The following is a 15,849-nucleotide window of genomic DNA, read 5'->3' as shown; positions in this document are numbered from 1 at the left end:
TGATACTATTGGGTGTCAATTTTTAAAACAGAATAATAAAGTACTATCCCCACACATAACTGTTTTATCCAGGTCTTTATAATAAAAAAAAAGTGGTAAATTTAGAAAATGTTAGTATTGTCGCCGTTATAAAACGAGAAACGGAAGTATCGACATAAATCCTAGTCAGATGACGGGAAGGATATTATGAATCTTTTTCTTTCCAAAACGATTTCCCAGATATTCCAAACATAACAATTAAACATGACCATGACAAACTACTTCGTGTATGGTAGCTTCAGGATATAATTCATGCTGATCAATTTAGTATCGTATTTGGAGAAGCGAAACACATTTTTTGTTTGGCATAGTTACCATTAGAAGACAACTGTACAGACTATATATACATTGCTTCACTATGATATTTTTTTAATATTTGGTTTTTAATACGCATATCATCTAACATGACTCATGCGCTATTTATTATGTAGTTTGTGGTACAAAATCGAATTTGAGTGATAAGCACTCGCCTTTCAAAGATTGAAAAATCGTATAAAAATAGGCGAAATATGGCGTGCAGTTTTCCTTTTCATCTAAGCATTAAACTTCATTGAGGCATGGCTATTATAAACTGTCAAAATGTTGTATACATTATGTTGTTGTTCATATTGTTACATGTACCATTAATACATTTTGGGACAATTTCTTAGCACATATCGTTTTCTTGTACAATTTCAAGCACGCAGCGATGTTATGAAGATGCTGCTGTCATACATGTTAAACTATAATTATTAAACCATTACACCATACACAATAGCACCATATACTTTCTACCATTCCACCATAGGCCACAGATACACCCACTTGTAAATAAGTATACTACAACATACAGATGCAGCATTCAAGAAGTAAAGATCGTTTTGTGCATTATGTATTTTGTAAGTTTTATTACATTTGGTTGAGGCAACCTAATGTTGAAGAACGGAAACGGTAGATTAAACCATTTCAAGCCCAGAAAAGAGAGAAATCACAAAAATACTACTCCGAGGAAAATTCAATCAGAAAGTCCCTAATCACATGACATAATCAAATGACAAAACTCATCAAACGAATAGACAACAACTGTCATATTCCTGACTTGGTACAGGCATTTTCTAATATAGAAAATGTTGGATTGAACCTTGTTTTATAGCGCTGAACCTTTCACTTGTACGACAGTTTTATCAAATTTCGTTATATTTACAAATATAGAGAGAAGCGGAGTCACCCAAAGTTTGCTGGTGAGCGTTATCTAATTGGCCGTTTCAGAATCTAAAGCATCATGGGTAATTTCATTGTTCGTACCCCAAAATGAAAATAACGTCACGTCATTGGTTAAATTTCCATTGTTTATGACATTTTTAACCAATCAAAACGCTTTGGTGTACGCTTTTGAAAATATTACCCAGGATGCATTAGATTCTGAAACGGCGAATTGGAAAGCAGGTTTATAAAAGTATTGACATAAATCCGAATCAGATGACGGGAAGGATATTATGAATCTTTTTCTCTCCAAAACGATTTCCCATATGATCCAAACATAACAATTAAACATGACCATGACAAACTACATCGTGTATGGTAGCTTCAGGATATAATTCATGCTGATCAATTTAGTATTGTATTTGGAGAAACGAAACACATTTTTTGTTTGGCATAGTTAACATTAGAAGACAATTGTACAGACTATACATTGCTTCACTTAGATATTTTTTTAGTGTGATTTTTAATACGAATATCATCTAACATGACTCATATATATGCTATTTATTTTGTAGTTTGTGGTACAAAGTCGAATCTGAGTGGTAAGCACTGGCCTTTCCAGGATTTAAGAATCATGGAAAAATAGGCGAAATATGGCCGCTGTTTTCCTTTTTATCCAAGCATTAACCTACAATGCGGCACTGCTATTATAAACGGTCAAAGTATTGTATACATTATGTTGTTGCTCATATTGTTACATGTATCATTAATACATTTGGAACAATTTCTTAGCACATATTGTTTTCTTGTACAATTTCAAGCATTCCTTTCGGAAAGTCTTGTCAATGAGACAAAAGACAATAGGATTAGATGCATTGTTGATGAAATACGCACGTAGAAGGATCGCAGTTGCTGGTCGGATACTGTTTTCGTACAATCTAGGATTCGTTATTTTTACCAAAATTGTGAACACATAAATTAAATATCCTGCGTACGAAACTGCAGTTGCCACTATAAGGCTTATAGTAAGTCGTCTCCCTTTCTCGTATTTGCTGGCTGTTTTTGACGACTTATCTTTCGACTTTCCAGTCACCTCTGTTTGTACATTTCTAAGTTCCACCTCACTATTATTAATTGTTGAGATCGCTTGCGTATTAAATGATTTAACGTCGGACGTGGACTCATTTACATGGTAGTGATTTGGTTTGTCTTTTCGTTTTTTCTCTTTCTTCATTTGAGTACATATCACGTACAATATTTTTCCATATATAACCACACATATAATGACACAAATAGTACTCAGAAGAATCACGACGCCGGAGTATGAAACAGCAGTGCGTAAATTTTGATACTCCGATAAAATAGTGCAGTCTCTACCCGTCAAACCAAGAATGCTTGTTTCCTTTTCATTCAAACCATAAAATACAAACGCTGGAATCGATAATACCACAGCAACTCCAATTATTATACCTGATATAATATTTATCCAAGTCTCAGGTTTTCTCGTGTTCCGATGCAATTGTTTGGTGTTAATCCGAAATCTTTCAATTGCAATGGCGGTTAGAAGACCACCGGAAGCCAGAGTGACGACATGATTCAAGAATCGAAAGAATTTGCAAGCACCGACTGACGAAAAGGTATAGCTGTACCGGATGTCAAAAATCTCAAAAGGCATACAAAACAAACATGCTGTAAGGTCAATAGAGGCGAGCCATAGGATGAAAAATCGAACCGCTAATTTCGCCATAATCGGCGAGAAAAGATAAACTAAGATCGTATGGATATTGCCTACACTTCCAATTATTGAAAGAAGAATAAGAAAGACTGTGGCGGGGATATCTTTCTTCAGAAATTGCTGATAATCTATGTCATCCAAACTGATTTGAGTATCGTTCGTTGAGTTTGATTCCATGCTGAAAATTACAAATTAAAAGAATATTATAATAATTTAAAATATTTTTTTACAAATTTTGTTGTGTTCGCTTCGAAGTTTTTTTCTCAATACACACCACACTTATACAATTTTTATTTTCATATACAGAATGAGATAAGAATTTTTTGATTTAAAATTGGTATGTTACCACAATTTCAATTAAATGTACATATTTATGGATATATCTTTATATGTAGCAACCACTAACTATTTCATTCGCAAAAATCTTTACGCGAACCTTCTTGATCTTAAATCTTCAAATGGTTTCGAGGCTAAGATGGTCTTTATTAAGTATTTCTTTTGATGTATATGATTTCGCTTAATCTGTATTACACTATTTTCGTTTGTTTTGTTTTTTGTGAGGGCCTGAATGTAGATGTAAATGCTAATGAGTAACCTTCTTTAAAAAAGTCATCAGTTTTGGCATGTTAAGATTTGTAGTTTAGTAGTGCTTTGCATGTATTTCAAAATGCCAGTACATGTGCTGTATCTATGCATGTGAAAATATAATTGCTGCTCATATATCTTGTCTGCATGTTCTGTGTTTAAATATTATGTAAATGTTATTAATTATATACAAAAACAAAAGCTCTCAAGAACTTATATTTGTTTTGTTATATGTGAACTGAATCAAAATAAAACTTTCGTATTTGTATTCATATCATTATTTATCTATTTATTCGAAAAATAAAAAAAGACTTCTCATGTGATATAGCTAATGAATAGAAAATTGGTGTTGATTTCTTAGACTCCTTGTGAAGCTTTGGCTAGTTTCTACTGAAACTTAGATTGTTTCTCTGACTGGAAAAGTTGACCTGAAAAGGTTTTGACTGTTCCTCTTGTGACTTCAGAAGGTTTATATCATTGGCGTTCGAATCTTTGTTTATATATCTCGAGCATGCCAAGAAATCCTCGCTAAAAATTCCGGTCGACCTCCTACGGCACCCATTAGTAGTTAAAAGATTTGATTTCATACAACAAATTAATTTATGACCTTCATATACGTGTCGTTTAGAATACGGCAATATACCAAATAGTCATTATTTTAAAATCATCCATGTAATTTGCTCCATTGGTATTTGCAGAATTTCAACGGAGGCAATTTCTTGGCATGGGAGAAAGGAAGAAAGACCATTTATAATTTGTCTTACAGTTGTTTTTCTCTCTTTTAATTAATTTTTTAAAAAATCTTTCAAATATAGAGTTCATAAGAATATTCCCTTTGGACCACCTCCCCCCCCTTTTTTTGTTTGTTTCGTGCTGTCTATTTTCAACCCTCAAATTAACGTTTCCGATCTATTCATGTACCGGATGTGCAGGCAACTGTTTGTATCAATAAGAAAATCAACAATGCCGTTATACACATGCATGTTGTTTGCTGGGAGTCCCCGCCAGAAAAGAAAGAAATAGCCTAGAACTCCAAGATACTATATTCCTGCATCACGTGTTTTTTTACCACGCGGAGCTTACATGAGAACGAATACCTAATATGGAAAGTGAAACTACGCTTCATTACATAAAGTCCGAAAGCACATATAGGAAAATGAAGGTTTTTTTTGTCAAAGGATGCCGGGGTAATCCTCTCTGTGTTTGAAATATATACGAAATATTTGCCACTGCCTCTTTTTCTGTGAATTCTTACCCTGAGTTTTCTATCTCTTACGGAAAACGGGGTAAATATTTTCCGATATCATTTTCCCAACCCATGGATGTCAGTAAACTTTTGTTTGTATTCACATGTCGACACCGTTGCTAGGGGTTTATCAGTCACCGAGAATAGGTGATACCAAGTAGTATCAGTAATCAAATTCTTCGAACTGGTCTTTTTTCAAATTATACATTCTGTTTCAATATTTCTAGTTCACGAACTAATAAATAATTGTTTTAACAAAGGTTGCAACTGTCTTAGGTAAACATCATGCGTATAGAAATCGTGTGCATGCTTTCGTTTTTTTTTAGATAGCTTTTTTTAACGTATTAAAACTAAAAATTAAAAATTAAAACGAAATTATGTCAAATGTATTTAAAGTTATCACCCTACCCAATTTGTTTAAAAAATTATAGCATTGAAAAACCCCTATTTACTTATATTTTTTTCATTTATTTAAACGTTCTTTCGTTTCCTTATTTATGTAGTCACCAAATCATTTACTAGTATGTGTTCGTTTTTAGTTGATCAAAAGTTCCGGAATAAAATTATCGGAAGATCTGAAAACACGTCGCAAATTTTCACTACTTACATTTTACAAGATACAGGATATTAAACAAGTTTTCTCCAATTGCGTTTGTTTTATAGTAAAACAAATAATGTCACATGGTAGTGGCGATCCTTTGAAAAAATGTTATGTCAAAAAGGTATTAAAATTATACAATTAAAACGGATTAAAACTGATTCATTTCGTTATTTAGATAATAAGGTTATCTTCTATATATAACTTATTAAACATTAGAGATTTTAAAATAGGCCATATTGTAATGTTTTAATTTTATATGGTTGCTATGCAATAACTTATTTTAGGAGATAAGTTTCATCATGCTTCGATATGTGATAGAAGAGTTTTGAGTCACATTTCGACAACAACAAACCAGATACTAAACTTGTGTTTACAGCTTTTATGACTTATCACGTAGCATATAAACTTGTTAAGATCAATCAAATCTCGGATATAGTTTCAATAAATGTTAGAGTAACTCCGGTAGTTTTAATAAATGTTAAAGTAACTCAGGTAATTTCAACAAATGCTAGAATGACTCGGGTAGTTTCAATAAATGTAAGAGTACTCGGTTAGATTTATTACATGTTACAGTGACTCTGGTATATTTAATAAATGTGATAATGACTCAGATAGCTTTAATAAATGTTAGAGTGACTCGGGTAGTTTCCATTATGTAAGAGTGACTCGGGTAGTTTCAATAAATGTAAGAGTGACTCGGGTAGTTTCAATAAATGTTTGAGTGACTCGGGTACTTTTACTAAATGTTAGAGTGACTCGAGTAGTTTCAATAAATGTTAGAGTGACTCGGGTAGATTTAATAAATGTTAGAATGACTCGGGTAGTTTTAATAAATGTTAAAGTAACTCGGGTACTTTCAACAAATGCTAGAATGACTCGGGTAGTTTCAATAAAGGTAAGAGTGACTCGGTTAGATTTGTTAAGTGTTAGAGTGACTCGGGTATATTCAATAAATGTTATAATGACTCAGATAGCTTTAATAAATGTTAGAGTGACTCGGGTAGTTTCCATTATGTAAGAGTGACTCGGGTAGTTTCAATAAATGTTTGAGTGACTTGGTTAGTTTCAATAAGTGTAAGAGTGACTCGGGTAGTTTTAATAAATGTTAGAGTGACTCGGGTAGATTTAATCATGTTAGAGTGACTCGGGTAGTTTCAATTAATGTAAGAGTGACTAGGGTAGATTTCATAATTGTTAGAGTGACTCGGCTAGATTTAATTAATGTTAGAATGACTCAGGAAGTTTTAATAAATGTGAGAGTGACTCGGGTAGTTTCCATTATGTAAATGCGACTCGGGTAGTTTCAATAAATGTTTGAGTGACTTTGTTAGTTTCAATAAATGTAAGAGTTACTCGAGTAGTTTTACTAAATGTTAGAGTGACTCGAGTAGTTTCAATAAATGTTAGAGTGACTCGGGTAGATTTAATAAATGTTAGAATGACTCGGGTAGTTTAAATAAATGTAAAAGTAACTCGGGTAATTTCAACAAATGCTAGAATGACTCGGGTAGTTTCAATTAAGGTAAGAGTGACTCGGTTAGATTTGTAAAATGTTAGAGTGACTCGAGTATATTTAATAAATGTTATAATAACTCAGGTAGCTTTAATAAATGTTATAATGACTCGGGTAGTTTCCATTTTGTAAGAGTGACTCGGGTAGTTTCAATAAATGTTTGAGTGACTTGGTTAGTTTCAATACGTGTAAAAGTGACTCGGGTAGTTTTAATAAATGTTAGGGTGACTCGGGTAGATTTAATAAATGTTAGAGTGACTCGGGAAGTTTCAATAAATGTAAGAGTGACTAGGGTAGATTTCATAAATGTTAGAGTGACTCGGCTAGATTTAATTAATGTTAGAATGACTCAGGTAGTTTTAATAAATGTAAGAGTGACTCGGGTAGTTTCCATTATGTAAGAGTGACTCAGGTAGTTTCCATTATGTAAGAGTGACTCGGGTAGTTTCCATTATGTAAGAGTGACTCGGGTAGTTTCCATTATGTAAGAGTGACTCGGGTAGTTTCATAAATGTTTGAGTGACTTGGTTAGTTTCAATAAATGTTAGAGTGACTCGGGTAGTTTTAATAAATGTTAGAGTGTCTCGTGTAGTTTCAATAAATGTTAGAGTGACAAGGGTAGTTTCAGTAAATGTTAGAGGGAATTGGGTAGTTTGAATAAATGTAAGAGTGACTTGGGTAGTTTTAATAAATGTTAGTGACTCCAACTAATCGCTACAGTCGAGTTTGCCAGCTGCTTGCTTCTGTCTTGATTGTAAGTTACTCAGTACACCCTTGTACGTAAGTTACTTGTCCCACTGAAATTTTGGTTTACAAATTCAAAACTTATTCACTTAAAAAATACTTAATTAAAAGGAGATAATAGATTGTTACCATACTAGTATAAAAAACTCAATGTGTGATTTTGGTAGATTTTTGGTTAAAGATTTAGAAATCATTAACAAATGTATATGGGCGCAAAATATGAGTTTAAGTAGGGTGGTGTTCAACTACTTTGAGACCATTTTCATGGTTGTCAGATTTTATTATAGTGGTTAGTACGGTGTTCGGGACCCGGTAAAGTCAAAAAAGTTTTTTTGTTAATGAAAACTTACAACTAGCAATGACAAACATTGATCCAATAAAATAATGCATTTTTTAAGATAAATAATAAAATGCTCAATAGTATCGGTTTCAATTCCAGTACACATATATAGTACAAAAATATTATATGGATAAAAGGGTAAAAGGAGCTATCCCACATATTTTAAGACGAAAAATAAATTGACAACACCATGGCAAAAACGAAAAACTACCAAAAGATAAACAACTTACGTAATGTCTTGAATCAATATCTATGATGTCAAGCTCTGAATGAGGGTAGTGATGCCCCCAGGGTGTAAACTTGTTCGCCGTTCCATTAGCTTCGCACCGAAGTATCGGGTTGGAGTCATTGGTTAATATTTTACCATGATTCGTCAAAATATCCTAATCGTGATTCGTCAGAGATCTGAAATAATTATCGCTACCGTTGATTTGTTTTACCGTGATTCGTCAAAATCATTCTAATGTTTTATCGTCTAAAAGAATGTGTACAATTTATCGTCATGCACAAGCAATAACCGTACGCGTTAATATCATTTGCCTATACTTTTTTTCCTTTATTCGCCATGAAGTTCTCTCATTACGACCTCCTGAATCGCCCCAACTTGAGACATGGTGTGAATATTATAGTTGACATTTGCTGTCTCATTTGCTTGCCGAAGTGGGGCGTCCGTTTGGCTGTGCGGGATGTATCAAATTCACAGTCACGTCCGGTCAGAATGGGGACGTTAAATCCGATACCTCGTGTGAAGAGAGTGCCACGCTCTTTGCACGCTAAGAACCATTGCAACAACTGTTTGAGGGGTCCGTAGGGGGCCTGTTGCAAGGCAAAATTTCTGTTCCTATCCAATATACCCTCAATTTCCAGTGGAAGTCCAAATTTCTCCGACCATCATCCCGAATGGCCTCTATTATGACAAGACCTATCTATTGTATTTATTTTAAACTTGTTCTCGTCCTGAACATGCATGAAATATTTGCCACTTGATGTTAAGCAACCAACAATCAATCAATCAATCAATGCTGTGTCAAGTGAAACAGAAACTGGTACCACTTGAAGAGAACCCAGCTCCAAGTCAAGTGTTAAGAATATAATTGCCGCAATAATTTACTCTTTTAATTTTCATTATGTACCTTATGATGCTTTTTTCGTTGAAAGTTGTCAAAGTACCTTAGTTTATTTTATTCTTTTTATAAGTGCGCATTTGTTTTCTGTTCTTTTTTGTTAATTATGAAAAGTAACATGTGTATTATTAGGTCCGTATAACATGTATGATTGATAATGTTGTAGTTAAATAGAATGCTGATGTATTTGGACTTAAACTTAAATGATCACAGGAATTCTCATATTTTTTTTACTAACTGTTAGCTGTTCCAACACCATTTGTTATGGCAGGTTCGTTCAAATGCCCTGTTATAAATGTTTAACAATAAAGATGTTAACAATTTTATCAATGATATAACAACGTATTATACCAAGTCAGTTTATACAGGAAATAAAGATGTATTGACAAGATATAAAACAGTAAAACCTGACTAAACTGAACCCTTTCGAGACTTGAGATTTTGTTCGGTTTTGGCAGGTATTTGGTTTCATCAGTTTCACAATGCATGAAATGTGATATGATTGGTCTTCAGAACAAGTTTGGATTAGACAGGTTTCCGGTTTATTCATGGTTTGGTTTAATCAGGTTTCACTGTACATGTACTTTATGTACTATACTAGTCAACTAAACAAACAAGACACGGTAATGCGTTTTATATATATCAATATATGATATATAATGAAATTGGATGGACAGTTGTCCAATTGGTGTGATAGTTATATAGTGTTTTATTACTTTTATATCATAACTTGATTAAATGGGGTTTACAGAATAGAGAATAATGGACCAAGAAAAGATGAGCAAACATATAAAAAGAACAATGAAAAGGGGGAAAAAAGAGAAATAATTAGGATGCGAATATATATATATATAAAAAAAGAGAATAATGGGCTGAAAAAAGGCAAAATAATGAGAAATAATGAGGATGCAAAAATATATAAAAAAAAAGGAAATAATGGGCAACGAAATAAACAATACAGACAAATAAATGTCCTTTAATTTAAAAAAAAAACACCAGAAAACGTCATAAATTAATTCAGACCCTAATATGCTTACATGTACTTATATACACTTACAGATATCAATTTAAAAAAAATAACTCGCAAAACTGAAGTTTATTTACATACATTATGTACATGGCTGAAGGGTAAGGCGGGTTAAACTTCAGAAGTGATTTTTGGTCATTACACAGACCATTAAACATGACCTAAAGCGTTATGGTATATAAGAAGAACCAGTTTATACGTATATTTATTGATGTGTTATGACTATAAATATACTTTCTAACTTGTTTATGTTATTGTGTTACAAAACTGTGTTCCATTGAATGGTTTAAAGTATTTTGCATAATTATGAAAAATAAAATTCGATGACTTATTTGTAAAATAGATCCACCGGGTTTATTTTAAACTTGTTCTCGTCCTGAACATGCATGAAATATTTGCCACTGGACGTTAAGCAACCAACAATCAATCAATCAATCAATGCTGTGTCAAGTGAAACAGAAACTGGTACCACTTGAAGAGAACCCAGCTCCAAGTCAAGTGTTAAGAATATAATTGCCGCAATAATTTACTCTTTTAATTTTCATTATGTACCTTATGATGCTTTTTTCGTTGAAAGTTGTCAAAGTACCTTAGTTTATTTTATTCTTTTTATAAGTGCGCATTTGTTTTCTGTTCTTTTTTGTTAATTATGAAAAGTAACATGTGTATTATTAGGTCCGTATAACATGTATGATTGATAATGTTGTAGTTAAGTAGAATGCTGATGTATTTGGACTTAAACTTAAATGATCACAGGAATTCTCATATTTTTTTTACTAACTGTTAGCTGTTCCAACACCATTTGTTATGGCAGGTTCGTTCAAATGCCCTGTTATAAATGTTTAACAATAAAGATGTTAACAATTTTATCAATGATATAACAACGTATTATACCAAGTCAGTTTATACAGGAAATAAAGATGTATTGACAAGATATAAAACAGTAAAACCTGACTAAACTGAACCCTTTCGAGACTTGAGATTTTGTTTGGTTTTGGCAGGTATTTGGTTTCTTCAGTTTCACAATGCATAAAATGTGATATGATTGGTCTTCAGAACAAGTTTGGATTAGACAGGTTTCCGGTTTATTCATGGTTTGGTTTAATCAGGTTTCACTGTACATGTACTTTATGTACTATACTAGTCAACTAAACAAACAAGACACGGTAATGCGTTTTATATATATCAATATATGATATATAATGAAATTGGATGGACAGTTGTCCAATTGGTGTGATAGTTATATAGTGTTTTATTACTTTTATATCATAACTTGATTAAATGGGGTTTACAGAATAGAGAATAATGGACCAAGAAAAGATGAGCAAACATATAAAAAGAACAATGAAAAGGGGGAAAAAAGAGAAATAATTAGGATGCGAATATATATATATATATAAAAAAAAAGAGAATAATGGGCTGAAAAAAGGCAAAATAATGAGAAATAAAAAGGATGCAAAAATATATAAAAAAAAGGAAATAATGGGCAACGAAATAAACAATACAGACAAATAAATGTCCTTTAATTTAAAAAAAAACCACCAGAAAACGTCATAAATTAATTCAGACCCTAATATGCTTACATGTACTTATATACACTTACAGATATCAATTTAAAAAAAATAACTCGCAAGACTTAAGTTTATTTACATACATTATGTACATGGCTAAAAGGTAAGGCGGGTTAAACTTCAGAAGTGATTTTTGGTCATTACACAGACCATTAAACATGACCTAAAGCGTTATGGTATATAAGAAGAACCAGTTTATACGTATATTTATTGATGTGTTATGACTATAAATATACTTTCTAACTTGTTTATGTTATTGTGTTACAAAACTGTGTTCCATTGAATGGTTTAAAGTATTTTGCATAATTATGAAAAATAAAATTCGATGACTTATTTGTAAACTAGATCCACCGGGGCTCGTTTCGTTTTCAACAAGTCTTGTAATTTTTTTTATTACCGTAATCAAATCATTCAAAACATTAGTTCGTGTTTGTACTTCATCAACTGTTTTCGTCCGTTGTCCTTGTCACAATTTGGTTTGGTTTTGTGTTGCCACCATGGCTTGGCGATGTATGTCTAACGCCTTCCATAGTCGATTCAGTTGGGCCCTGGATGTCTGGGCTGCCCTTTTTGTGGGACAATTTGGTTGATTATATATATAATCACGACCATACATGAAGCGGCTACCTAATATGCCGTCAATGTCCCTTATAAAAAGTTAGTCTTGTTATCCAACATTTTATCAAAGTTTTAAAAGGAAAAGATTCATTTTAAAGTGTTGCATTGAAAAACAAAGAATGAATAGTATGCCGAAATGTATAAAAGGGCGAGAAAGACAGTTCCCATTAATAAATAGGAAATATAAATATTAAAGAAATGTGTTATGAAGAAGAAGTTCCATCATAATATCACTGAAACAAATATTACAGTAATTGTTTCCAAACGACATAAAGGGTACATGGTATTTGTTTCAAAGGGTACAGATATTGTGGCATTTGCTATAGTCAAAATTTTCATGGAAACCAGAGCCGGAAAGGGTTTTTCAGCCCCCCCCCCCCCCCTTTCCCCTTTTTGTGGAAAAAATTTGGATGTTTATATTGGGAATCACTGACGCATGACTGGAGCGGGTCCCCTCTTAGGCAGTCAGTGGGTCCCCTCTAATGAAAATTACTGGATCCGCCACTGGGAACTTCTGATAGGTGGAACAAATATTCGTTGCACAAGATTGAAATTTCAAATCCTATTTATAACTTAATAGTGAACAGAAGCAGATTTTCGGAGACACAAGGAAACAAATAGCAAATATGTGTTATCATTGATGCTGAAAAAATGTAGAATAACATACCTTACAATGGAATAAATTCAGCTGTAACAAACTTTAGCTGTAGGAATTATGATACGTTTTTTTCCTTGTTTGAAATGTTTGGTGCATTTCCTAAAAGATAACTATAACTTGTAGGGTTAAAGAGTTATTTCCTATCTCCTTAGAACGTAAATAAATATAGATGTAAGTAAGTTGTTATGTTTTATTGTGTACAGGTAATAAGGGGTGTAATCTAAGTATGTGATGTGTCATTATAAGTTTTTTTTTATTGACTTCTAGATGTCTTTTGTGTTGTTGCGCCGCTAATGTGTTTTCTCATTGTAAGTATTTTTTTTTTATTGACTTCTAGATATCTTTTGTGTTGTTGCGCCGCTAATGTATTTTCTTTACCAATACAATTTTTATCAGATTTTTTTGTAGGTAAGATGGAGTGTAATCGTAGTATATCATGTGTCATTATTAGTTTATTTTATGTTTTTTTTTTATGTTTTTTTAACCAACACGATATTTTATCAAAATGGTATTTGTTGGTATATTTTTAAGACATATGTTTTGTTCATTGTTAAAGGCCATACAGAGGGAATAAGTCAGTTTTATCATCTACATCATTTGGTCTGGTTAAGAGTTATCGCATTTTGCAACTATACTTCTTATTTTCATAAGGACAAGGCAAATTAGTCAAGTCAGAACTATACTGTCGCCGCTTCTATATGAACTATACTAAAACTTATATAATTTACATGTTTGAGTGCCTAAATTGGATTTACAGAATAGAGAGCAATTCACAAAAGATATATAATGGAGAAAAACGGATGCAAGAGATACAGATGCGGTGATAATTTATAAAGAACATTTGACTTTAGTTAAGTTCTCAGTTTTATATGAAGAGGAATCTGGAGTACCTGGAAAGAACCGCGGACCTACGACAATTTGGCTAGTCCTTATTTGAAGATCACCGAATAAGATTGAAATTTGGCAAAATAAAATCAAGTATTATCAACACTTTTTCCAAACCAAGGGGCATATCAATCCATTTATATAAGGGGTGTTCCTTATACAGGAAAAGGGGGGTCCGACTATATGTCTACATTCAAATACATTGATCGTCGATATAAATAGGGGGTTCCAATCCACCCCCCCCCCCCCCCCCCCGAATCTCATTCCACCACTGTGGTCGTCTGTTTTGGTTTTGAGGGATGTATTAATTCGCAACAAAGTTCGGTCGGAATAAGGACATTGAAAATAATACATTATGCAGGAGCTTTACATCTTTCAGAACCCCTGCAACAAATATAAGAGAGGTCCGTACGTGGACTGTTGCAATTTCATACCCATCCCATATAACCCGTATTTTCCAGGAAGTCCAAAGATTCTGTCCTTCGCCCTCGACGTCCCTGAAGGTCATCCCATCTTGCAGAACCTAAACCTTTAAGATTCAATTTCACCATATCTTTCCTTCTCGTTCTGAATATGGATGAAATATATTGGCCGCTGAACGTAAAGCTAACAACACTCAATCAATAATATAATCATAATATTGCGTATATTACTATTACACTTTTAAATACATACCTCTTTTTAAACCAGGAACATTTTCTTGATGTAAATGATTTATATATCGAGTATGCTAATGTTTTTCATAATGATGTTATTTTCATTATAAAGTACTTAAATTTAAATGATGTCGCAATATGTTACACCTATTCATACGTATAACCATTGAACAATCAATAGAAATTCGCGTACATTAGATCACATCGATGTTTATACTTCTATAGGAAATAAACATCGTAGATATATGAGGGTCTGGATTGAGGGTCCCTACCTTTTGTTTGCATTTAATTTTTAAGGGTATTTTTCTTCATCCTTATAACATGTATAATATAAGTTAACATAAAATTGAGAATGAAAACGGGGAATGTGTCAAAGAGACAACAACCCGATTAAAGACAGAAAACAGCCAAAGGCCATGCACCATAGCAACAGGTCTTCAACACAGCAAAACAATCCCGCATCTGTAGGCATGCTTCAGTTGGTCCCTAAACAAAAGTGTGTACTAGTTCAGTAATAATATACTACACTAGTGATATCATAATCCCACCTTAGACATCAAGACAATGCAGAAAAAAACAAACACACAATAAAACGCAGAGTAAACCTCAGTTTAAAAGAAATCCGAGTTTTAAAACGATTATTCTTAAAATTCTCATGAAAATGATTTTCTACGTGAAATCAATATTTCTTTATTTAATTCTTTTATTTTTTAAGTTATTCTTTATGCCTTTGAATCCTATCATTGTCCATTCTTTGTATTTTTGCTTATTTAAAGATATCCATTTAGCTCATAGGCGGATCTAGTGGTCCCTTTGGGCCCGCCCCTTCCCCTTAATGAGTGAAAAATTGTTTGCTTATAGGGAATCACTGAAGCATGCCTGGAGTGGGCCCCCTATTAGGTAGTCACTGTTTAGAAGATGTATGTCATGCATTTCTACATGTAATCAGTATTGTATTATCTAGTTCTTTTACTTTCCAAGTTATTCTTTATTCCTTCGTTATCTGGGATAAGCAGCAAGTATTAAGCTAATAAATTCTTTCCTTTTTACCAAGTAGGGGATCGAAACCAAGAAACATGTTTCCACGAGATCAACGACGCGAGTGAAAAGGCTCTTACTATATGCAGAAAAATCACAAATCGTATGTTTTCGTATCATTTCAAATCGTAAGGCTTAATATTTTTAACATTTTTGTAATTATCAACATATTTTGTAATTTTGTTGTATTTTGTAATACCACAATATACTATAACATTTACTCTTTCCCGTGCATTTTTAATTACAATTACGTATAATCATAGTAAATAATGCGCAATTAGACAATA

The 15,849-nt window shown here is 32.8% G+C and overlaps 1 protein-coding gene and 1 long non-coding RNA gene across 2 annotated transcripts in view; one reads left to right on the top strand and one right to left on the bottom strand.

Annotated features, from left to right (window-relative positions):
• Window positions 1–1,761: 1,761 nt before the first annotated feature.
• Window positions 1,762–14,720, bottom strand: LOC139498258 (uncharacterized). Its single transcript, XR_011657868.1, has 3 exons — window positions 14,544–14,720; window positions 12,993–13,082; window positions 1,762–3,134 (listed from the first exon to the last, which is right to left on the bottom strand). It is a non-coding gene; the product is annotated as an uncharacterized lncRNA (long non-coding RNA).
• Window positions 13,174–15,849, top strand: part of LOC139498255 (solute carrier organic anion transporter family member 5A1-like) — an 85,387-nt gene continuing 82,711 nt past the window's right edge. Inside the window, exon 1 of the mRNA XM_071286626.1 lies at window positions 13,174–13,291. The gene's annotated coding sequence lies outside the window, so the exon portion shown is untranslated. The remainder of the gene's footprint in view (window positions 13,292–15,849) is intronic.

This window comes from Mytilus edulis, chromosome 12, assembly GCF_963676685.1.
Source record: "Mytilus edulis chromosome 12, xbMytEdul2.2, whole genome shotgun sequence".
Lineage (NCBI taxonomy): Eukaryota > Metazoa > Mollusca > Bivalvia > Mytilida > Mytilidae > Mytilus > Mytilus edulis.
The sequence above is the reverse complement of the archived record's forward strand: the minus strand, read 5'-3'. Positions and strand labels throughout refer to the sequence as shown.